Below are 22528 nucleotides of genomic sequence, written 5' to 3' on the forward strand. Positions count from 1 at the left end.
AGTTAAACATGGTTTGCTAGCAGTGCTCGCACGTGCTTAAATAACAGCATGTTTAAAGCCAACATTGCTTTGTCACCAAGTTATTTCAATATCCTTGGGTAGTCATCTTACCAGCCTACACACTTATCTAACAATAAGTTCAATATCAAACATTTCTGAGAAGCAAATATCAAATAATTAAGAAAATTTTTCTTTTTTAATGCTTCTCTTTTCAAATACACAGCTATTGTCAAACATTTTTCTTATATTTGATAACTTTTTAAGCTAACAAACCTCAAACTCCCCCCCCCCCAAAAAAATCTTATTTGCCTGAATATATGCAGCTTTTCATATACAGATGTGTTAGTTAAACCATTCCCTTTACTGATGGTTCTCATGTTGTTTTCCTGAAGCATGGAGGCAAAAAAATAGGGAGAGGGGGAAGAATAGAAAATAAAGGCAAGCAGTCTCCCACAGGACTCTAAAAATATGAGTTATTTCCCAAGCAGGCAATTCTCACTATTTTTCAGATTCAAGTGAAATTATCTTTATAACCTTTCCCTTTCTCTTTACCTATCAGTATATATTCCATTTCTGTTGTATAGTTAAGCTTTCACATCTATACTTTTGGGAAAAAATAATATCAGAGTAAAACTTAATTTCTTAAAGGGCAAAGTTTTTTTAACATTTCTTCTTAAAAATCTCACACCATAATAATTTAACAGTGAGTAACAGAGAGCACGACGCCTGGATTAAGAGAAAATCTGGATGGGGTCTTGGCATTTTACACAAGCACACACCCACTGCACACTGCTATCTTGTGAAATTGATATATCATCAAGACAGGGTTTTAATCTATCAACATTTTTAATAGGCTTCAAAGCCTACAGTTAGCTGGTCCAGCCGCAGCGATGGGAAGGAGCAGACTGGTGATGCTGGATCTGCCTCACCTTCCCCTGCCCTCTGCAGCCGGCGGGCTTGTGCCTGGGCAGCGCAGCTTCCCACCCTGCTTCCTCCGCACCCAGGGCGAAGGCTCCTCTCCCAGACAGCGGCGCTCTCCTTCAGCAATAAGGCTGAAGCAATATGGGACTCTTACGGGCGGTGAACACCAGCATACACAGGTCTCTGTGGTATGGCAGAGGAGAGGGCAGAGCTGCAGCAAGAAGAGGAAGGAGATGAAGGCAGAATAAGGGCTAGTGCTATGGTACAGTCACTCTACTAGCACTACTAACTCTCTCCTAATACTTTTACCCTTCTGCCTCTTTCTGCTGACCAGCGTCACTACCATGATTTAGACAGCACACATCCAGCACCAGTCATTTCATAGGCAACAGAAGTTTCCCAATGACAAAACTGCTGGGACACTCCTGGCATGCCACTCCACCTGGGTGTCTGGCCCAGTGAGACCGCACGCTCCCAAAGAGCACCATTTTACACCCAGATGGGTATCAGGGTAACGATCACATGGAGATCCTGCCTCTCCTGCTCACGTACAAGGCACACAGGATGCTAACGAGACATGGTCATCATGGAGTGCTGGAGGTTTCCTTAACACCACATGTATCAAACACCCAGGTCTCCCTACTGTATTTACTTCCAAGATTAATCTTTCCATAAGTTCATAGATTCTGCCCTATACATAGATATCTTCAACTCATTTAAACAACTTAATTAAACTATCTTTCCATTATGCTGCATTTAAATCCCAATTTAATCTGGCAAGCGCTGAATTCTCCACGTGAGAGCAACCCTCCTCTTTATTTCTCTTCCTTGCAATTCCCTTTCATCTTTCATGCTGGTTCTGTGCACAGCTTCCTCCATAGCTACACAATTCAATACCTTGCTAAGAAACATCCCTTCCTAACAATAATCCTCTTTGCAAATAGAATTAACAAGGCAAATGTAAACGTGGGAGCAATGAATTAGTTGTCATATTTACCCAAACTGCTTCCAGTTCCTTATAATGAAATTCTGGATTAAATACATAGGATGGCTTAATGTCAAGCTCCTCATTCGCTGAATCAGGCAGCTGGCCAGTAAGCACCCTGCAGCATCTCCCTCCAACCCATCTGAGAAATTACACTTGCAAGGTTTCCGAAAAAGGCTTAACTAATTTGTGCCAATATTAGTCACACCAAATTATTGTCATTTAATAACTGTCTGGAGGGCTTTCTACCCCGAGAATGCTGCAAAGGAATGACATGTTTCTACAACAGACAACAACAAAATATGTAAAGTTTATGGTAGTTTTTTTCTGTTCAAACAAGTTAATTCATAAAGGTAGGGAACATTTAGTGCCTGCCAGCTTCCTTCCCTTTGGAATCTGTCCTTTACACACAATAATTACACCAGGAAACCTCCCTTCATAACCAGCTGCTAGATATAAGAAAAAAATCAGTTGTGACTAAGAGTCCTGAGTGAAACACATTTTAGCACCAATATCAAATCCAAGGGGTATTTTTAAACACATATTTTACACTTGAAATCTGCAGAAGTAGTTTAGAAGTGTTCCTTTTGGTGCCTTTGAAAATTAAACCGCACTTGCATGAGAGGAAAAAAAAACCACCATAACAACCAACCTTCAACAAAAGAACTAAACACACTACAAAACTGCTTAAAGGCGTATCACAGCAAGCATGTCTAGTGATTCCAGAAGGGTTTTCCCAAGGGCAGGCAGAGCTGATGCTTGTCTGATGGGATATAGTACCTGGGGTGCAATATAATCCAGCATGGAAGACAAAGGAAAGAGAGAGATTTCTGTTAGATTTCTGGGGGGGGGCGGGGGGGGGAAGACAAATAATAAGAACTAGGTGGGTAAATCGGTGGGTTACAACTCTATTTTGGCATAGCTGCAGGAGGACACCACTGAGATTTTAGTAGTGATTTTTAAATTGTGTAGTCCAAAAGATTAAACTGTCAAAGATAAATCCGCCAGGAATTTGCCTGAAGTACTTTACAGCAGCAGCACTATTCATAAGGTAAAACAAACCAGAATTACAGATACTGGCTATCCGGTATTGAGATCAGAAGTAAAAATTTACATACTTTATTTTGTAGCAAACTTTCCTCTGACAGATATTATTACTCTTAATGCACTACTACTCAAGTTAGTAGTATACATTCATGAATATCCTCAAGTAAACTGCATCTGACTTCATTCATCTGAGATCGGTGTTCAGTATCAAATGCAGCGCAGACTACTGATAAAGGCAAAAATCTGCATCTAGTTAATCATCCTAATTGTTATGCAGACCACTTTAAAAAGGCACTAATCAGTGTTATACACAGATGCAAAGTTTGTTCAGCAGTAAAAATCATCATCTAAACGCTTACCCAAACAAATATCACATTTTCAGGGGAGACAGAAGCTCAGCACATTTTAGTTAAAAAAAGAAAATGGATTTGACGGTAGGAGACAGAACTTAAGAGGTTCACCTTAGGTCTTAAGCTAAATCGAATTTGATCTTTTTAAAGCATAAATTAACTGCCACACAAGGTCTACTCATCTTCCTGCTGTCTTTGTCAGGGCAGACTCCTACGTTCATTTCCAGACGCCTAGCTGCAGGGTCTGCCCTTAGACCCTTGGCAATAGGTTTATGCAACCAGGACCTCTCAGACAAGGCACAGCTAAACCAGCATCTGTTAGCAATCCCAGGGCACTCTCTGCAATGCTTCGGCCAAATTCTTCTGCAGAGCTCTGCAACCTGCTGCTTGAAACATCCTTTGCAGAAGGTGAATGGAAAGTGAAAAAGATAACAATCTCAGTAGGGATCCAGGGAAGTACAGACTTGCAAAGCCTAACACCTCTACTGGGCTAATAATTAACTCAACTGATGCTAACGATAAAAGGCGAGAATTTGGTCACCTGGATAAATAGTCTGCTGGAGAAAAGTCAGTATAGTTGGCACGGAGAGAAACCATGCCTAATAAATACGAGTTCTTCAAAGGTGCCAAACATGAACAAAGTACACCCATTCATTCCAACCTATCTGAATTTCCAAAAGGACTTCAACCAAGTCCCTTACCAAAAACTAAGGGCTTTCTTAAGGAAAGTAGGAAGACAGAGTAAGAGGAAGGGTCATATGTGGAGAGACAAATGGTTGAAAAATAGAAACAGGGTAAGGATAAGAATAAATAGTCTCTTCCTGGAGCAATCAGAAGTCACCAATGAAGTGTGGCAGCGACCTGTGGTCAGATTTGGCTGTTTGACACATTCATGTGAGACAAGGAAAGGGGAATGAGCAGCAAGTTGGGGAAGTTTGCTGATGACAAAAAAAATGTATTCTGGTAGCAAGGTCAGGATGTGAGGAATTCCAGACAATCCTGGGAGACTGAGTCAGTAATGCTGCAGAGGAAGCTAATGCAAATAAACACAAGAAATGTAAGAAGATGCACATGGGAAAGGCACAACCATGGCTATACGTAACTGAGGGATTACAAACTGACCATACTCCTGAGCAACATCGTGACACTACAGTTTCACAGAATCATGAAATTAACTCCCTAGCAGTCCAAAAAGCAAATCAAACATTACAAATTATTAAGAAAGAAAAAAGAGGGGAAAAAAGAAAAAACCCACCAACATGGTTATGCCACTGTATAGCCCCAAAGCTCACCTACATGTTGAAAACTCTATACAGCCCTGATCCTTTCATCCTAAAAGCACATGTAGAACTGAGGTAGACTCCTGGCAAGGGATGCTCACGGTCAGGAACGGCTTCTATACAAAGAACATCTGAGTAGGCAACTCTTCAGGCAGGTCAAAAGCCAACCTGATGAAGACAACAGAGGCCTACAGAATCATGAGTGGCATAATGCAGGATCACTAACCATCTGCCACACAAGAGCTAAGAGCCACCAAATGAAGGAAGTCAGCTGAGAACAAGCAGAAGGAGGGAATTCTTTACACAGCCAGCAGCAGACCCACAGAGAAGGGGCAATCCTAGCCAAAGGCCATGGAGGCTGCAATGAGGTCCCAGGGGGCTACAGACAGACCAGACAAGCATTTGGAGCCAAAAGCCATCAAATGTTTTGAAACAGGGAAAGGTCACACCCAGCTCTGGCACCCCCAAGCTGAGAACAGCCAGAGGCTCAGAGAACATCTATAGAGGAGGTTTTGAATAAGGTCATCCTGTTCTTATCCTGCCCTGTTCCTTGGGCATCTGCTTACGGGAGGGGGGGGGGGGGGGGGGGGGGGGGGGTTGCAGAAGACAACACATCAAAAAGGGAGCAGGCTGAAGGTGAAGGGTTAAAAAAAAAACCAGGAAACTAAAGCAGGACACCACACAGAGCATCCCAACAGCATCTTCCGCTCCTTAAAGCTCTGGGGACAGCAGCCATTAGTCCTCTGCCCAGACCCATAATGAGACAAGGAAAGAGAAACAGCCAGAGGTGCTGGGATCCCGCCCATCAAGTCTGGAGCCCATCAGCCCATGGAGCTGTGGCCAGCTCAGACAGGGGTGGGGGGAGACTGGCAAGAAGATCCCATTCTTTCATAGGGTGGCAGATAGGAAAGCTATAAATCTAAAACACCCATAAGCTCAGGAAGAGGCTTTGGAGGAGCCAGAAGAGGAACCACAGCCTCACGCATTAGATGTACATGTCCCAAGGTCTCCTTTTCCCTGCAAAAGGGATGTGAGTCAGAGTCAATGAAGCACATCATAAATGCACCCATTTTCACCTCCCCTCAATTTTCTCACATTTGATTTCAGCAGGTGATAGATTAGCCTAAAGTACAAGTCAGCCTGCAAGAGCTCGTCATCCCTCCTGATGGCGAGAGACCAATTCCTGTCACAGGGAAAGGAAACAATGCAGAAGTACTTAGAGGCATCTTCGAGGTGCTGCTTGGAGGTGAAACCAGCCAGCACGCGGCTTGTTCAAGTTCTGTGCGGCATACTGGGCTAGAGAGATAAACCCTTGGTTTGGTCCATCACTGCTGCTCTTTCATTTCTATACTTATTACATCTTCTGGAAGTGGTAGAGTACTGCTGACAGTCGTAGGACCCACTGAGCTCCAGAGATGGAGACCAGATGATCTCCAGAGGTCCCTTCCAACCGCTACCATTCTGTGATTCTGTATATAGCATCCACAGCTGGTTGCATTGTGTGTTGCACACACAATATTTTTAGAACTGACTACAAAATTCCATACAAGTTCAACTACTGCAACCACCATGCTAGGTGACTCTCAGCTGTTCTGCTTAACAGCAAATGAGACAAACCCCATGCACAACTAGCTCAACTAGACTTGTTTTCAAAGTTACTTTAAACTTTATATATTCCAGTCCTCCAGTCACAGCATAGCTTGGAGCACTGGTCTCATTTCACACCATCTGGGTCTGCTGTACAGCCTACCCCTACCACCCCCCAACTCCTTTTTTTGAGAGGATTTATGAATTGCTTCAGTAGAAAAAAAAAAAAGGGGGGGTTCTGCAGTTCATTTTTTAACCTGAAGGATAATAAGCTCAAAAGGCTCACATACACATACTAATATATAGTCTCCTTTTGCACAGTTTTGACTTAAAGAAAAAGGAATTTCCACACAATTAGATGCAGCTGTAAGCCAACACTTAGTATTTTGGAGGGGAAAAACAGCCTAACTTGCAGAACATTTCAGAAAGCGGCCACTAAGCACATCACAACCCTTTCCAAGTAGCAATACAAATTGTAAAGCAAGCTTTTTATTTTTATGCCAGTTTTGAATGTCAGATTTTAAAAATAAGAAACACTAGCACAGAAAATCTATATTCAGTTAACTCAGATGTACGGAAAAGCTCTTCCTGAGTCACCAAGCCTTATCTCCCACTGCCATAGCCAAGCACACAATATAAACTTCCTCAGTATATCCTCAAGAGCCAGTTAGGGGGCTTGCTCCCAGTTCTTCCATTTGAAGGTTGTTCTAGAACCTCACTCCACTTAGAGAAGAAACTGTCTAAATTCCAGCTTAAGTTTATTCATGCAAGTTTATATCCATTTGTTCTCGTGTCAACATTGTTCTTTAGCTTAAATAGCTCCTCTCCCTTTCCAGTGTTTATATCCCTGCTGTATTTGCAGATTGCAATCATATCCCCTCTCCGGCCTCATTTGCTAGGCTAAACAAGCCAGGCTTTCCTCATCTCCGCCGGAAAAATTGGTATTTCTGGCACTGCTCAGGAGTTCACACCCATCCCACAACCCCTCCTGCCAGTGTCCTGGCCTAACATGCTCCACCATCGCCTTTATTTTCTCCACAACAGCAGGACAGCAGCAGCTTGGTCGGCAACAAGCTAACGCACCCAGCACATCTCCTGCTCTGCTGTTCCCAGCAGCAGAGCTCCTTGCTCGCAGCAGGGAACAAAGGCAAGACCCCATCGTCTCCTACCAAGGGACGTACATATGGTATGGCTTGTTTTCAGTGTGAATGATTTGTTCAAGTGTGACTGCACAACCTAGGTCAGAGCTTCCAAAGTGCATAGATCTGCCATCTGACAGACTACAGAGATGTAATCAATTGATTACCTACCAACCATCGGGATTTATTTTAGTTTTTCACAGCCTCTGCTACAAAAATCCTTACAGTAGGTAATCTCAAGTACTCAAATTCCTCCCTAACAAGCTCCTGAAGTCACCACTCTTCAGCTCAAGCCCTGCAGCAGCCCTCTCTAGGCTCCTCAGGCATTTCCTAAGGAAGTCACCATCCCTCCTGACCGAGGGCACAGCAGAGTCCATCCAATGCCCCACCAAAACCAATCGTTTTTGTCACTGTTCCTGACTTAGCTGCAGAACTGAAAAACATGAGAAATAATCCAGGCTTCCAAGTCACGCATCCCCTCTCCTAGGAAATGATTCCCAAACTGTTGGGATCTACTGCTTAGATGCCTCCTTCGCTGGGAAGGACGCATTCTCTCGTGCTGCTTCAGAGCCAAGAATCTTCCTCCTCATTACAACAAGGTTATGTATTCTTCGTAACTCACGATAAAACTATTCTTCCTCCTGAAGAGTCCTCTCCAAACCTCAGTTTCCCTTAAGTGGCCAAAAAACCCCAAAATACAAGACAAGAAGTATTCCATCAAGCATTCATCGCTGTAAAGGAAGAACAAAAATACCCAGCATGGCTGTTCCAGGCAAGGAAGTTAATCAGCCAAGATTTTGTCCCAAGGTCACTGTAAGAAGATGCCTCTCCCTTTAAGTGCTAGAACATCTGCACACTTATTTTAAGCAAATGCAATTACACAGGCAGAAAATAGTTTTAAACACTAGACAGACAACTCATTCAAGCTTTCAGAATGTACCAGAGCATGAGATGTCAGGATGATGACATACTAGATCTAGAACGAACTGGAAGAACACACTGGCAAGCCAGAGGACACAACAAGCCTGCAGCAACTCAGCAGCAACCCGTACCTTGGCTTCTGGGGCAATACAGCAGATCTTAGGTGAAGCACTGTAACTTGCTGCAGATACTGTTATCCTGCACAACTTACTGCAGATGCCGTTACCCTGTACGTCTACCAACAGCATCCACAACGTACAAAGCCTACCAGTCTATCACCAGCGCAGGTTTGTTGGGGTTTTTTTGTGGGCTTACTTATTTTGTGCTTAAAGCACAGAACTGCATTTATCCTCCCTAGCAAGCAGGGGCTCAGCCAAAAATTACAAAACATTACAAACAAGTAAGCAAAGCAATGAAGTACAAATATGAACCATTACTCTTTCCATTTTATTTTACCCGTCTGAATTCATTCTCTCTCTAGCCGCAACTAGAAGTAGCTCTGTTGCTGTCATGGGACCCAAGCGAAAACTTCAAGCAGGATTAAATGGGGTCCACATTTTGTTCCGAGACCTGTATTTTTGCATACTCCCATTTGCAACCCCATGTGCAATCCTCAAGTGCAATTTAATGACAGAGCCGAACTCGCAAAGCCCACTCTAATAGACACATACACACACAAAAAAGCTACTTCTACAGGCACTTTTGCCACTTTCCATGCTTTTTTACCTTACCCCGCCCCCAGCAGAACAAGACCGGCCGCCGTTCCTATTCGCCGCCCGCGGAGGGAAGCCCGGCGCTCGCACCGACGCTCCGGCCAGCTCCCTGCAGCAGCACCGCGGCACTTCTGCACGACGGGGGAAAGCAGCGGGAGCGGGGCGGCGGGGCTGCGGGCTGGCGGTGGCACCCGGCAGCCGCAGGCCACCCCCGGCCCCGCACTCCCGAAGCCGGGATGCTCCGGAGCCGCCCCGGGCAAGGGCGGCAGGACTCTCCCCCCCGGCCTCCTGCCCGCTGGCACCGGCAGCGGGCCGGCCGGAGCGGCAGCACCGCAGGCGGCCGCGCACCGGGAGCCCCGCGACGGCAACGGGGCACGCTGCGCTGCCCGCCCTCCCGGCCCGGTCGCGGAGCGCACCTGCCCGCCGCGCCGCTCCGCGTAGCACCGCCCGCCCCGGAGGCGCCCGTAGCCCGCTGCGGGATGCGGCCAGCCTTCCGGAAACGCTTCCCAGCCCGTTGCGCTTACCCAGGAAACGATTCCGGCCGCCGGCCGCCACCGCCCCTCCTCCTCCTCCGCCCCGGCCGCCGCCCAGAGCCGCGGCCCGCAGGGGGCCGGGCGGGCGGGGCGAGGCGAAGGGGGGGCGTGCGCCGCGGCGCCATGTTGTGTGCCCGCCGCCCGGCCGCGGCGTGAGGTGCCGCCCCCGCTCCTGCCCCGCCCGACCCCTGGGCTGCGGCCGGTGTCCCCTCAGCGATGTGGCACTGGGGGCGCTTTCAGTCGGCAGCTCATCGGTAGCTTCCAGAGCAGGGGTCCTGGTGTGAAGGGGTAGGGTTTATCCGTGGGAGCAGGTGTACCCCTGAAAAAAATGAAAAATCTTTTTCTCCTTAGGGGAAAAAAAGAAGAGTCAGGCTTGTGTTGGCAAATGTAATAACATGAAGGTGAGGCAGTTGTAGTTATGGTCCTGAAATGCCACCTGCTGTATCCCAGGACTCCTCCAGCAATACCGAGAGCCAGGGAGCTCCATAGCCATGTAGGTTTGGAAGCCCACCTAGAAGAACAGGGTGGTTTCACGCTGGATATGGGCTCGAGTAGCAACACAGAGTGGGGTTAAACATGCATGTGGCTGATGAACATCAGCGAACCTCGCTAGTCATGGACTAACGGAGGGTGCTTGACCGCAGCATCGTGTTCCAGGCAGCTGTGTTCTGGTGGGTCTCAAAAGTTAACATAGCCAGCACAGATGGAAAGAAATGGGGCGTTCTCAAGTGCGGAGAACAAATGAGTAAAGAGACCAGTCCTGGAAACCTCACGCTTGCAGTACCATAGAGTAAAGCTGAGAGTGAATTTTGAGGCACTCTTGAGGAATGAGTGGAGAATCACAGCAACATCCTGGACAGTTAGTAGTGAGGCTTAAAAGAATGCACCCATGGGAAGATCCTTCAGTTTAAAGCCTTCCATATATGTGGGATCTTTTCTGTTGAGTCAAGATAGGCTTTTGAGATTACAGGGGAAGAAACTGCTCATCGCCAAAGCAAAAAATTTAACATGGCATGGCAGCTCAGTGGAAAGCACGTAACTGCTAACAGACCTTTTACTCCTACACCACCTAACGCTGACAAAGTCCGCAGGTGCAAAACAATCAGCAGTAAAATACAGTGCTGTATCGGAGTGACCAAAGACGTACAAGGAGGTCAAAGAAGACTGTTAGAATAATGAAATGACCAGTCTCACTTTCTCTTCAACAAAAGCACATTCAGGAATCCTACTGAAGTGCCCAAGCCTACTTAAAATTTATCGCATCATTTATAATGGCAAACCTATTTATCTGGAAGGGATGATTTTTTCCTATGCATTCCAGAATGTTCTTCAGTATTTTGTTTCCTGGCTTTACAACTATGCTCCTGATAACAGCAGAACGCTCATGAAGTGAGTACAATTAAAAGAATCATTAAGATGAATAGGAATAGAGCATCTTTAATTAGAAATATTTATGGTTTTAGAAGATCATATTGACATACACCAGCTTAAAGAACAGGGAAAAAAAATTGCAATTACAAGTGCTGTAATAATGAACAAGAAGAAGCAACAATTATGTAAATATATAATAATTTAGAGCAAAGCACCTAAAAATTACATTTTAATACTTAATAACTTACATTTAAATGTACAGTTCTTGTTTGTAGTGATACCCACATTTTTCCATTTGTCTTAAAATTGGACATGATTTAATCTTCTAATTTGTTTTAAAAGATCAACACTTTGATAAGCTAAAACTCACATTTTAATTGATATTTTTAGATCCAGAACTATGATGAAGCTCCAAAAAAAAGCCTCCCAATAGTTCTAATGATCATTAATAGAAACATATCATCATGATCAGTGCTGGAAGGACCAATGACCTCCCGAGACATCCAAAGGGGATTAATCAAATTCCAGCATTTGCAAATCAGGGTGCTTCCCTCTTCAACAAAGCACGTCATCCAGCAGGAGGGAAAGCTTTTATGCGTTGACGGCATACTGGAGCAGAAGTCTCCCTGGAATTTGCAATTTATTTATTCAAGAGATGCAAGACAACTATTGGGTTACCCAAGATTATTAGTGACTAGCCTATTAATATATTTCCCTGACAGAAATGGCTAGGCAAGATACTCATAATTCACATTCCTTTGATGAGAAGTGTAAAAGCACTGCATTGTGGTTTTCACTATGCGGTTAAAATTATGATTAACATTTAGTTACATAGTCTATATAATGCACTTTGGATTGCAGTGTAGTAAGCAGAGTCATAAAAATGAAGTGTTGGGGAAACTAAATAAGGAATTTCATATACATCCTAAGTGGACAGCCACTCAATACACTCAGACTTCTCAGAAAGGTTTCCAGGTGGATGTACTGCTTGCATAGGCTCAGCCAGTCTCATCAAATATAGATCTCTTGGTTTAGAGCAGTCCAATGTGTTAACTTTCCAAGCACAATGAAACAGTTCCTGCAGTTGGGACCTTCAGGAATTGATACAGAGCACTTACTGCCTTGGTACATAAGACACAAACATCTTGTGAAACAGCATTTATAAACATAACAGGAAAAAAAAAGGCCTTTCTGTATTATCAGCTTATTCCAAAATCATTTCATCATCATCTTGATTTTTCTATGTTTGAACTATGACTACAAATTTATTTTGGTCAAAGTCCACAGTACAGCACAGATCTGCAGACCCTGCTTTGGGCTGACGGTGTCCCTGAATGCTCTCTCAGGAGTTCATAGTTTCTCCCCCTGCTTTCTTCTATATACCAGCTTTTTACTTCAGGAGTAGTCCATGTAGGTGGAAAGTATGCAATAATCCCATCTCTTGAGAAACTGTTTCTTGCTGCCGAGGAAAGTAGAAAAGAGGTGAATATGAAATAAGCAAGGCTACCATCTAGTGGTGCAACTGTACTTTCGTATTTCAGAGGAACCTACACCATCAAATAACCTTTTTCTGAATATATTGATCATAAACCCAAGCTTAACATAGAAATTTAATTAGGAAAATTCAGTTATAGCAGAATGGTAATTTTCTTTGGAACTGTTTCTCTAACATGCTCACACAATTTGCTGTGACATTAAGTCTCCATCTTAAAATACTACATCAAATAATTTTCCAGAAAGAACGAAAAACACCACGCACATTACACATGCAGCTAGGAGATTTAAGAATTAAACTTGTAGCATATAATTTTTCATTAAAGGCTTGAACATGCTTAGAGGGTTCAGTCCCCCGGATGCATTGCTTCCCAGGACCTGCGTAAAAGCATGGATTGCTCCTGTTGTTTTGAGTTTCTGTCTCATTAGTGCTCCCTGGGCAAGCATATAGTGAAAGACTAATTCTGCCGTGGAGGAACTTCCCTGTGTTATTTATGGAGAAGCAAAGACCGCGAGACATCAGTCACAGATAAGATTACTCCAGTAGTTTAATCAAGCCAGGAACTAAATCAAGGCCTCCTGTTACACTCATGGAGTCCTCTCCTGTCCACTGCATTAGCTATCTCAGGCACATTACTGCTACATTAACGAAGGCTATGTGGATGTAAGTTCAATCCAGAGCAATTTGCAGGCCAGCAGTTTGCTGATTTCTTGACATGCCAAGCAAGGCAGAATAATAATTCTGACGTTTCTTTCTAGCTCTTCAGGAATGCAAAGCCTTGCATCCAGGAATAGTTGTAAAGTTAGTTATAAATGATCTCTTAGGCATCTGACCAGATGTAATTCTCTGATCTCTCCTTTCCTTGCCTGTTATACAGCAGTAAACTGGGATTTCCTATGGGTGAGGTGAAGGAAAGGTAGCCTGGCCTTGCTCCCAGGTATATAAACTCCCTGATTAAATGATGTGCTTACCCACCCCACCCACTCACCTGGAAAGGGGCAGCTCCATTTTTTTTATCATTACAGGCAAGTGCTGGGGGAGGCGAGCAGGGTGACTGTGTTAGCTTGCAAATGATTGCAATATTGGAAATAGGGGAACATACCAAGTGACAACTGCAGGAAAACAGTCCAGTTTAGACATCCTTCTAGCTGGAGGGGCCAGGTCAGGGAAAGCTGCTGTTTGTGAGAAAAAGCTGCTATTAATGCAGAGTTTCTAATGCTTAGGCACTCTGCTAGAAGGCAGTAGGTAGTTTCAGAGCTGACTTTTCAGCAGACTCCCTTTACTGTTTTATGTGGCTCTGGCAGACAAAAATACTCAAAACTTGCCACAGAGCAAGGCCTGTACTTATAGGTAGTCAAATAAAGAGAACAGCTCACACTTGCAAAGCTCAGGTGTAGCTAGATTTTCTTGCCTTGGGTGCTTAAAATGGGAAGTATAGCTCTGCTTTCTGATGGCTACTGAAACATATGATCAATATTTTTCTACATCTGAGAAATAGGAATATGAAACAGAGATTTTGGAATGCCGCTTGCCTTTGAGGTATTTTTTCCGTATTTTGAGAAGGCAGTTGTTCAAGCAGCACACAATAAAGCACAGCTTAGAAGTTTCAGGCCAACACATCTCCACTGCCAGCAGTTGCCATGTTTCAGCCACGGTTCTCTCGCACCTCAGAGGTTTCCCTGGAAGTGCCGCACTGCTGGTTCCACTTCCTGCTGTGCAGCCGAGGCGGTGCAGCAATACAGCTCCCTGCGAGGCAGGCAGGAAAGCTATGGCTCGGGCCAGAATCGCTAGCCCACTCATCTGCTGTATACGCATATATACACAATCACATCCACTAATACATATTAATGAAGAGGTGTAGAAAGCTAAGATAAAGTTGGAAACACTAGGTTTACTGACAGCAGAAGGCCAGTGCTTTGTCTCTGAAACAAGAGAGACAAAAGTCCAGTGTCTAATGTCCTAAATACAGCTAGAAAAGCCCAGGCTGCAAATGCACTCAATGGGAGTTTTGCCCTATGTGTATAAACATACACTGGAAAGAGCGGCATGTTTTGCGTTTATATGTGCAGCTGCAGAATGTGATACAGTCCCATTGTTTTTCTGATCCATAGTGTAGTTTCCCTCATCATCTAAATATTTTTCACCACTGAGAAGGATTTGTTTCAGCGTGCACACTGATAAGCTAAACACCTCCACTACAGCAAAAAAGGCTGAAGGGCTGTACGATGGTGTTCTTCATACCCATGTGTGCTTTGGGTAAACATTTTGAAACACTGCTTGTTAAACTGATCTTCAGAAAAAGTTTCTCCATCAGTGACAAACACTGCCTAAACATTTCTCTGAATGTGGTGGGCTGGAAATACTCCTCCTTGAATGGCATGGAAAAATTCCTGGAGCAGAGAGGGAGAAAAGCCTCCCTTTCTCACCCCTGCTGATGCTCTGAGACCAGCCTCTGAAGACACACAGGAGGATGTAGACTTAGGCTCTGACAGTGGCTTGGGACAAAGGCAAGTGTGGTAGGGACGATGTTTCCAGAGTGAGCTTGTTTCACTGTGTTTTCAATGTTAATTGCTTGCAGTTGAGCCAAGACTAATAACCTTCCCCCGGCGACATCCACAGTGGTGTTGGAGAGGTTGGGCCCCAACACTGCTGCATCCTCCAGCTGGTAAGAGCAGCACATACCACACAACTGCTTTGCGTTAGCAATACACTGGGTGGTCACCATGTGTAAAACACTTTGTGACAGAACTGAAACTTAACTAAGGGTTATGTTCTGCCAGATGTACTTCTGGAAAGTGGTTATTAATGTGGGGTTATGTCTCTCATTCTTACACATTTTAAAATCAAAGCCTTGTCTTACAAGTACAAGTGAATAGCTACTGTTAATTTGTAATTAACATAGGAATTGGTATAGGCAAGACTTTGGAGATCTCAGCAGCTAAAAAGCACGTTCTGAATTCCACCAGCATGACTAAGGGATCCGCTTAATGCTCCTACTCGCTGGTACAGAGTGAGGAAGCAGCACAGCTCAGATCTAGGTCTGTGAGGCTTTATCTACTGTGGTCACACTGAGAAAGTGACAGAGCTGTGCTGCTCTGAGTCACTTCTGAATCACCAGCCTGCCAGACCTGCACACCAAACGTGTGTGTATGTGTATATATATATAGTGGCTAGGAACTCTAAGATATGCTGTAGACCCTAGGAGTGATGAAGAAGAGGTAGTTTGAGACTGGCTCAGATGCAGAAAATGTCTTTCCCGTGCAGTCCTGCACAGCCAGCCCACTTCAGAACAGGGCTAGATAGGCAGGGACCTCAGGCTCTCGGCTTTGCTTACTGGGCTGCCAGCAGCTCTGTGCCAACATCGCTCCCCAGGTGAAGAGGCTCTAACAGAAGAACCATGCTGGAACTTCTCACAGACTGTCTGCGGCTGAGGCTTTACTTCAGGCCACTTCTCTAATTAAAAATAAAATCCCCACACTTCTCAAGAGTGTGCACATGTAGGTGAGGAAGTAAATCCTTTAGCACAAGTTGCTGTAAATATTGTGGTACACATGTATGTCCCCGTTGATGTACAGAAATTCAGGGTAGCTTGTACTACTTCTTAAGATGTTTTTGTTATGGAAATAAAAGCTTTCAGAGTATATGCTGAGCTTAGGACACCTTATTTCAGAATTTATATAGGTGAGGGTGAATACGTATAAAAAAATCAGACGGAAACATTTCACCAGAAGACTACTGATAAGATACAGCAAGAGTACAGGACCAAGGCAGATGTCTGGAACAAAACAAGCATATTTCAGGATTCTGTGACTGAGTTAGCTAAACAGCTTTTTTTTTTTTTTAATGACCTGGCTTTGTTGTTCACTGATTTCAAGTGTCGACTACTTTAAATTCTGCTAAATGTCTTCATTTGCTTGAAAAAGGGTGAAGGAATGCCTTTTACATCTGGGTTAATCTCCATCATTATCCATCCCCTCTTCCCTCCCTCCAAAAGAAGATAAGCTGACCTCCAGGATATAGTGTAAGATGGTTTGTGCTGCTGGACTGGAGGAGTGACAACATTTCACAATAAACCCCCTTCACATGAGAGTCCTTGTCCACAGGTGCCTCTGTTGTCATGCAAGCAGGAAGAGCTCTTTTGTACGTCCTCCTGAGAAACACTAAAGCCATGTTAGCGTGTTAGGTGATGACAGACTTACTCCTCAGCAGCTCCCTAAAGCACACATTCTGTCCTTTCCCTGAAAGGGTTTCATTCTCGAGGGTGGAGACCACTGATGTAAAGAGGTATTTGGGAGATGGCCCATGCCTTTCTCTCAGCACCCCATACACCTGAGGAAGTGCATCTCTCCAACCTTAAAAGTACTAGTGAGTCACTGTCTTGCTATCCTTTCAACCGACTGACAACATCCCTCAGCTCGCTTCTCTTTTTCCCCTACTCTCCTCCAGTTTAAAACTGGATAGTGCTCAGGAGATGATTTGGAACTGCCTTTTATTTTGTTTCACAAGAAACTCAGCCTACCTATGGTAAACTCTTCCAGCAGTCCCAGAAGAGAGGCTGTGAATGCTTTCTGGGTGCTAGGTATGGCTGATGAGTATTCAAAAGCAAGTCTAAGGACAGGGTTTGCTAATTAAGCTGTGACTGAAGCAACTGAAGACTGCAGGGGAGAAGCAGACTAGGATCACCCCAGGATGGCCTGGCACAGTGCAGCACTTGGGAAGAGGCACGGTGTTGCACAAGAGAGTGTATTGCAAGGGTCAAGTGCTGCTATTTAATTCTCTTATAACCAGTAGTTTAATTCACATGGCTCATCTTGTTTTTCTCTTGTGCCTGTTAATCAAAGGCAGGCATCAACTGGATGAAAATGTAAGTAGGGATGTAAGTCCTTATCACAGATCATCCAAGTGCTACATCCAAATTAGAATTCATTATTATTAGCTATTACATGTATTACGCTAAAACATTGCACAAAATGAGGCCCTCTTACTTGAGATGTGTATTTTACCTCTCTAGATAAAAACACTAATCCCAAGAATGTATAAATTAACAAAGACAGAGGAAGGAAGGAGGGATTGTTCTCCTCCACTAGACGAGACTAGAAAGATGGATTGTTCCTGCCTATAGAGTAAAAAGGGTGGCTTGCTAACATCACCAAAGAAAGCATTTGAAGAAAAGGAGACACATGCCGATTGCCCAGGTGCTAATATACTGTCTTCCTTATCCATTGAGACAAGCCTTGCAAACTTTCATACCAAGTAAGAGCAGATAATATATCTGAGACACCCTTGTCAACAACAATGTCCCTCCTGCCTTTGTGGAAAGGGAAAAGAGTCACTTTGTTTGTCCTACTTCTACCTTGAAACAAGCATACTATCCCTATGCCCCTGATAGACACCATCACCATATGGTGGACAAGATTTTGCAGAGGAACAAGGTGAAGAATCTTATGCATCCTGCCAGACAGATCTGAATTCAAGAAAACCATGGCCACACTCTTCAGAGTTAAGACTCTCAAGGCAGGCCTTCAAATCTACATTTTAGCACTTTGACACTTCTACGTACAGGCTTCCAGAAGAAATGTTGCATTCTGCAGAGTTCGTTTTTTACAGCCGGAGGACTTGACTGTAGTTCAGAGCAATTGCAGTCATTACTGACAGTCAATACACACAAAGACAGTCGTTGGCAGAGCAGCCCCTCTCATAAGCCTGACCCTTTTAATTGGATAGCTTCAGTGTTACCCCTCTCCAGCTGAGTTTCATCACAGGTCAGACCCAGGGTTCACATCCCTCAGCACATCTCCATCTCAGCAGTCCTTAGTCATTACATCTCCTAGCCAAAACATCCCCTCCTTGTAGAGAAGGGGACAGGAGAACAAAGCTTTTCAATCTTTTACATTAAGTAAAGAAAGATTTGGGGGTTTTCCCCCATTCCCAGCTCAACTCAGAGCTGCTTTGAATTTCTTCACTTCCCGGTCTTACTCCTGCTTGATATTTGAGACATTTTAGCCCAGAGCTCCTGGCCCATGGACCTGGGGAGCAGCTGCCAACAGCCAGGTGCTGAGCAGTACCTGGACTTACATTACGCCGCAGCACTGGGCTGCTGTCACCCAGACTCCTCACAGAAGTATTTAAATTAACCTGGCTGCAATTCACAAACAAACACATGCCTCCCTTCCTGCTCAAAGCTTTCATGGACCCAGGCCCTCTATAAAAGCAGTCATTTGTGCTTGCCCTCTTGATCCCTCTGATCTTCTAAGTAAAGGCTGGGATGCTCACATGCAGGAATTCCTGCTGTGCTCCAGACAACTTACTAGAAGAGAAGAGGGGTGTTACTGCCTTACACAGATCCCTGATGCCCACTGTCCCTGCAGTGGCCTCAGATACGCTTGTCATGTTTTATGTTTGGTGACACAGTGTACCAGTTCTGGCTGGGATGGAGTTAAGTTTCTCCGTAGCAGCTGGCATGGGGTTGTGTTTCGGATCTGTGACGAAAACATGCTGATAACACGGATGTTTAGCTATTGCTGAGCAGTGCTTGCACAGCATCAAGGCCTTCTCTGTTTCTCACGCTGTCCCTGCAGCCAGTAGGCTAGAGGTGCACAAGAAGTTGGGAGGGACACAGCCAGGACAGTGGCCACTAAGTGACCCAGGGGATATCCCATACCATATGGCGTCATGCTCAGCAATAAAAGCTGGGGGAAGGGGGGAGTTTTCCAGGGGGCAATAGCTCCAGGACTGGCTGGGCATCCATTAGCTGGTGGTGAATGACTGCTTTTTGCATCACTTGTTTTTTTGGGTTTTTTTCCCCTTTGCTTATTAAGCTGTCCTTATCTCAACCCACAGGTTTTCTCACTCTTGCCCTTCCAGTTCTCTCCCCCATCCTGCTGGGGAGGAGTGACTAAGCAGTGGCTTGGAGTTTAGCTGCCTGCTTTGGTTAACCCACAACACATAAGACTTTCCCAGCATCTAATCTGGCAGGAAGGCTTTCTTCAGCTAATACTGGCTTTTTATTTTCAAAAAGCTATATACGTTTGGTGGTATAGCCAGATAGCAGTGATAGTGGTATAGCAGTGATAGAATATTTTATATATATATGTATATATATACACCTATATGCAAATGCAGTTGGGGGCAATTCCCTTACATCTGTCCTTTATAGTGATGCAGACATAGACATGCAGATACATTACATGGAAAATATTAGTGGTGGAAAATAAGGACAGTGTTTTATTAGCTTTCCAGTTACTGATTGCACACTAGTTGCCAAATGATAGGAAATTGTCTTGTTTCACAGCCACATATCTACCAGGCTAAAAGCCTGTCATATAGAAATAAAGTCTGTCCTTGCTATATGCCACAATGCATACTCAATCATACATTATCATAACAATTATAGAATCATAGAATGGTTTGGGTTGGAAGGGACCCTAAAGATCATCTAGTTCCAATCCCCCTGCTGCAGGCAGGGACACCCTCCACTAGACCACGTTGCCCAAAGCCCCATCCAACCTGCTCTTAAACACTTCCAGGGATGGGGCATCCACAACCTCTCTGGGCAACCTGTTCCAGTGCCTCACCACTCGAACAGTAAAGAATTTCTTTCTAACATCTAATCTAAATCGACCCTCCTTCAGCTTGAACCCATTACCCCTTGTCCTGTCACTACACTCCCTGATAAACAGTCCCTCACCAGCTTTCCTGTAGGCCCCCTTCAGGTACTGGAAGGCCGCAATTAGGTCTCCCCAGAGCCTTCTCTTCTCCAGGCTGAACAATCCCAACTCCCTCAGCCTGTCCTCATAGGAGAGGTGCTCCAGCCCTCGGATCAGCTTCGTGGCCCTCCTCTGGACTTGCTCCAACAGCTCCATGTCTCTCCTGTACTGGGGCCCCCAGAGCTGGACGCAGTACTCCAGGTGGGGTCTCACAAGAGTGGAGTAGAGGGGCAGGATCACCTCCCTCAACCTGCTGGTCACACCTCTCTTGATGCAGCCCAGGACATGGTTGGCTTTCTGGGCTGCAAGCGCACACTGCCGGCTCATGTTGAGCCTTCTCATGAATCAATACCCCCAAGTCCTTCTCCTTGGGGCTGCTTTCAATCCATTCCTTGCCCAGCCTATAGTCGTGCTTGGGATTGTCCCGGTCCAGGTGCAGGACCTTGTACTTGGCCTTGTTGAACTTCATGTGGTTCGCACGGGCCCACCTCTCCAGCCTGTCAAGGTCCCTCTGGATGGCATCCCTTCCCTCCAGCGTGTTGACCCCACCACACAGCTTGGTGTCGTCGGCAAACTTGCTGAGGGTGCACTCACGAGGTAAAAATATGTATCCTTCTGTCATCAATATGTATCCTTCTGTCATCACCAGGCAGTTAAGGCTGGATTCATCCATCTGAAAGCTGGTGTCACCACTGTAGACCTCTCTCTACACCTGAACTGGGTCCCATAGGTTCCCTTTGTAGTCGAGGGAGAGAAGCTGGTGTTTCTAGAGCACAGATTGTGTCAGCCCAAAGCTAACACCTCTGTTTGGTCCACTGACTCGTGCTCTCAAATGTCTTCTTCTCACTCCTGATTATGAAGGCATCCTAAATGTCCCTATAACAGATGGATGGATGGATAACACCTTAGTGATGCTATGACTTATGTCAGAACTGGCCTTAGGCAAAAGTAGTCCTAGCAACTCTTCAAGGATGCTGCATTTCTGTTTAAGTCAACCTCTCTCAAGCACATTGCTATGGTATAAATGAGCTGTCGTAACTGCCCTCAGGCAGGATTTACCCCCAACCCAGCAGATGTACTTATAGCAATCTCAAGCTGTAGGGTAAGTGCAAAGAGGCAGAATGGAGACATGGATTCCTATGGCTCCAGCCGCTGCAGCACCATTTACCTGCATCCCGCTGCCCTGGGCACCACCAGCCAGCTAGGGACACCGGTGGTTTGTTTGGGAGGTAGGGAGTAGGGAATTAAGGAGATTTCCAGGAATGAGTTTGGGGTCCTTCTTTTAGGAAGCAAGTCATATTCTAAGAAAATGAAGCAAGGCATAGGTCTGAGGTGTTTGCTAGGCAGGTGCAAATAGTGCAGCTGAAGATTGGGACTTGCACTGCCACAGGGCTTAGATTTTGGCAGGGAAATAGGAAAATTGTTTTCTAAAGACTAGTTTACTACCTCAGGTGCCATTTCAGGAGCTCTGCATTGTCTAAGGCCACATTTGTCTCCCACACCACCCTGCTTGTCATAGCTACTTTTGTTAGGAGATCTTCTGAACTCAGAAACGGTCCTTAATTGTAGGTCTAGTTCTTCCTGATGTAAACCTTCCACTGAAACATGGGGAGAAAGTAAATACTACCACTGTGTCCTATATTTAAGAGAAAGAAATCTGCCAAAAGATTATACACATAGCAAAGATTCTTCTGTATGCGCTTTCTACATTAGACATGTGAGTGAAAGCTTTATTCACAGACAATGTTGATCACCACAAGTACTATTATTATATTTGGACAGTGCAAAAAGTTCACAAGTTATTTCCAGTCACTTTTTCAGGTGAGTTATTTTATTGCGGTCATGGGAATGTATTGGGTTAAATGTGCTAGGTACATCTACCTGCACTGAAGAAAGATGGTCCAGAGACGTCCTCTTTGCAAGGAGGTAGATGGGGACTGGACATGACACAGCACTCACTTTTTACATGACTTTCCAGAGGCAGGCATCTTTATGCAACTGTAGCATATTTTTAGCAGTTTTGTCTTGTTATACTTGCTGTTTATTTAAAATTAATGTATTGATAGATTTGGCAGATTCTCCCTTAGGAATGATCACTCCTGCTATGGTCCCTGTGTGCTGCTCGTGGCATGCAGAGACTGAAACAATAGTTGCACGGCTATTTGCATTCTCTCCCAACAGATGACAGCCTAGACACAGGAGCCATCCCGGGGCTGACTGTAACCTAGGGATCTGAGCACTGCCATTGCTCCCAGGCAGGCTGAAATTAAAACCACCATTTGCCGCTGAGCAATTCAGAAATAGGATTTTCCTTGCCATTTTTAGCCTTCTCTTTTATAGGCTGCAAGATGTGTGCTTTGCCATCCTCTCAGAGGAGCTGCGTGCAGCCTCTCCTACATATGTATCAGGCACCATTAGCATCATACTTGTTCATTCAAGTTGCTTTGCTATGCTTGCATCTTATGGTGCATGAAGAGTTG

General features: G+C 44.9%; 1 protein-coding gene across 15 annotated transcripts in view; it reads right to left on the bottom strand.

Annotated features, from left to right (window-relative positions):
• Positions 1-9594, bottom strand: part of APBB2 (amyloid beta precursor protein binding family B member 2) — a 194510-nt gene extending 184916 nt beyond the window's left edge. For 10 of the 15 annotated variants that reach the window (XM_054824072.1, XM_054824063.1, XM_054824081.1 and 7 more), the window contains exon 1: positions 930-1128. The gene's annotated coding sequence lies outside the window, so the exon portion shown is untranslated. Of the gene's footprint in view, positions 1-929; positions 1129-8961; positions 9176-9359 lie in introns of those variants that run through there. The other 5 variants (XM_054824067.1, XM_054824068.1, XM_054824065.1 and 2 more) reach the window with 5 other exon arrangements.
• Positions 9595-22528: the final 12934 nt, after the last annotated feature.

The sequence above is a fragment of the Grus americana genome, chromosome 4, assembly GCF_028858705.1.
Source record: "Grus americana isolate bGruAme1 chromosome 4, bGruAme1.mat, whole genome shotgun sequence".
Lineage (NCBI taxonomy): Eukaryota > Metazoa > Chordata > Aves > Gruiformes > Gruidae > Grus > Grus americana.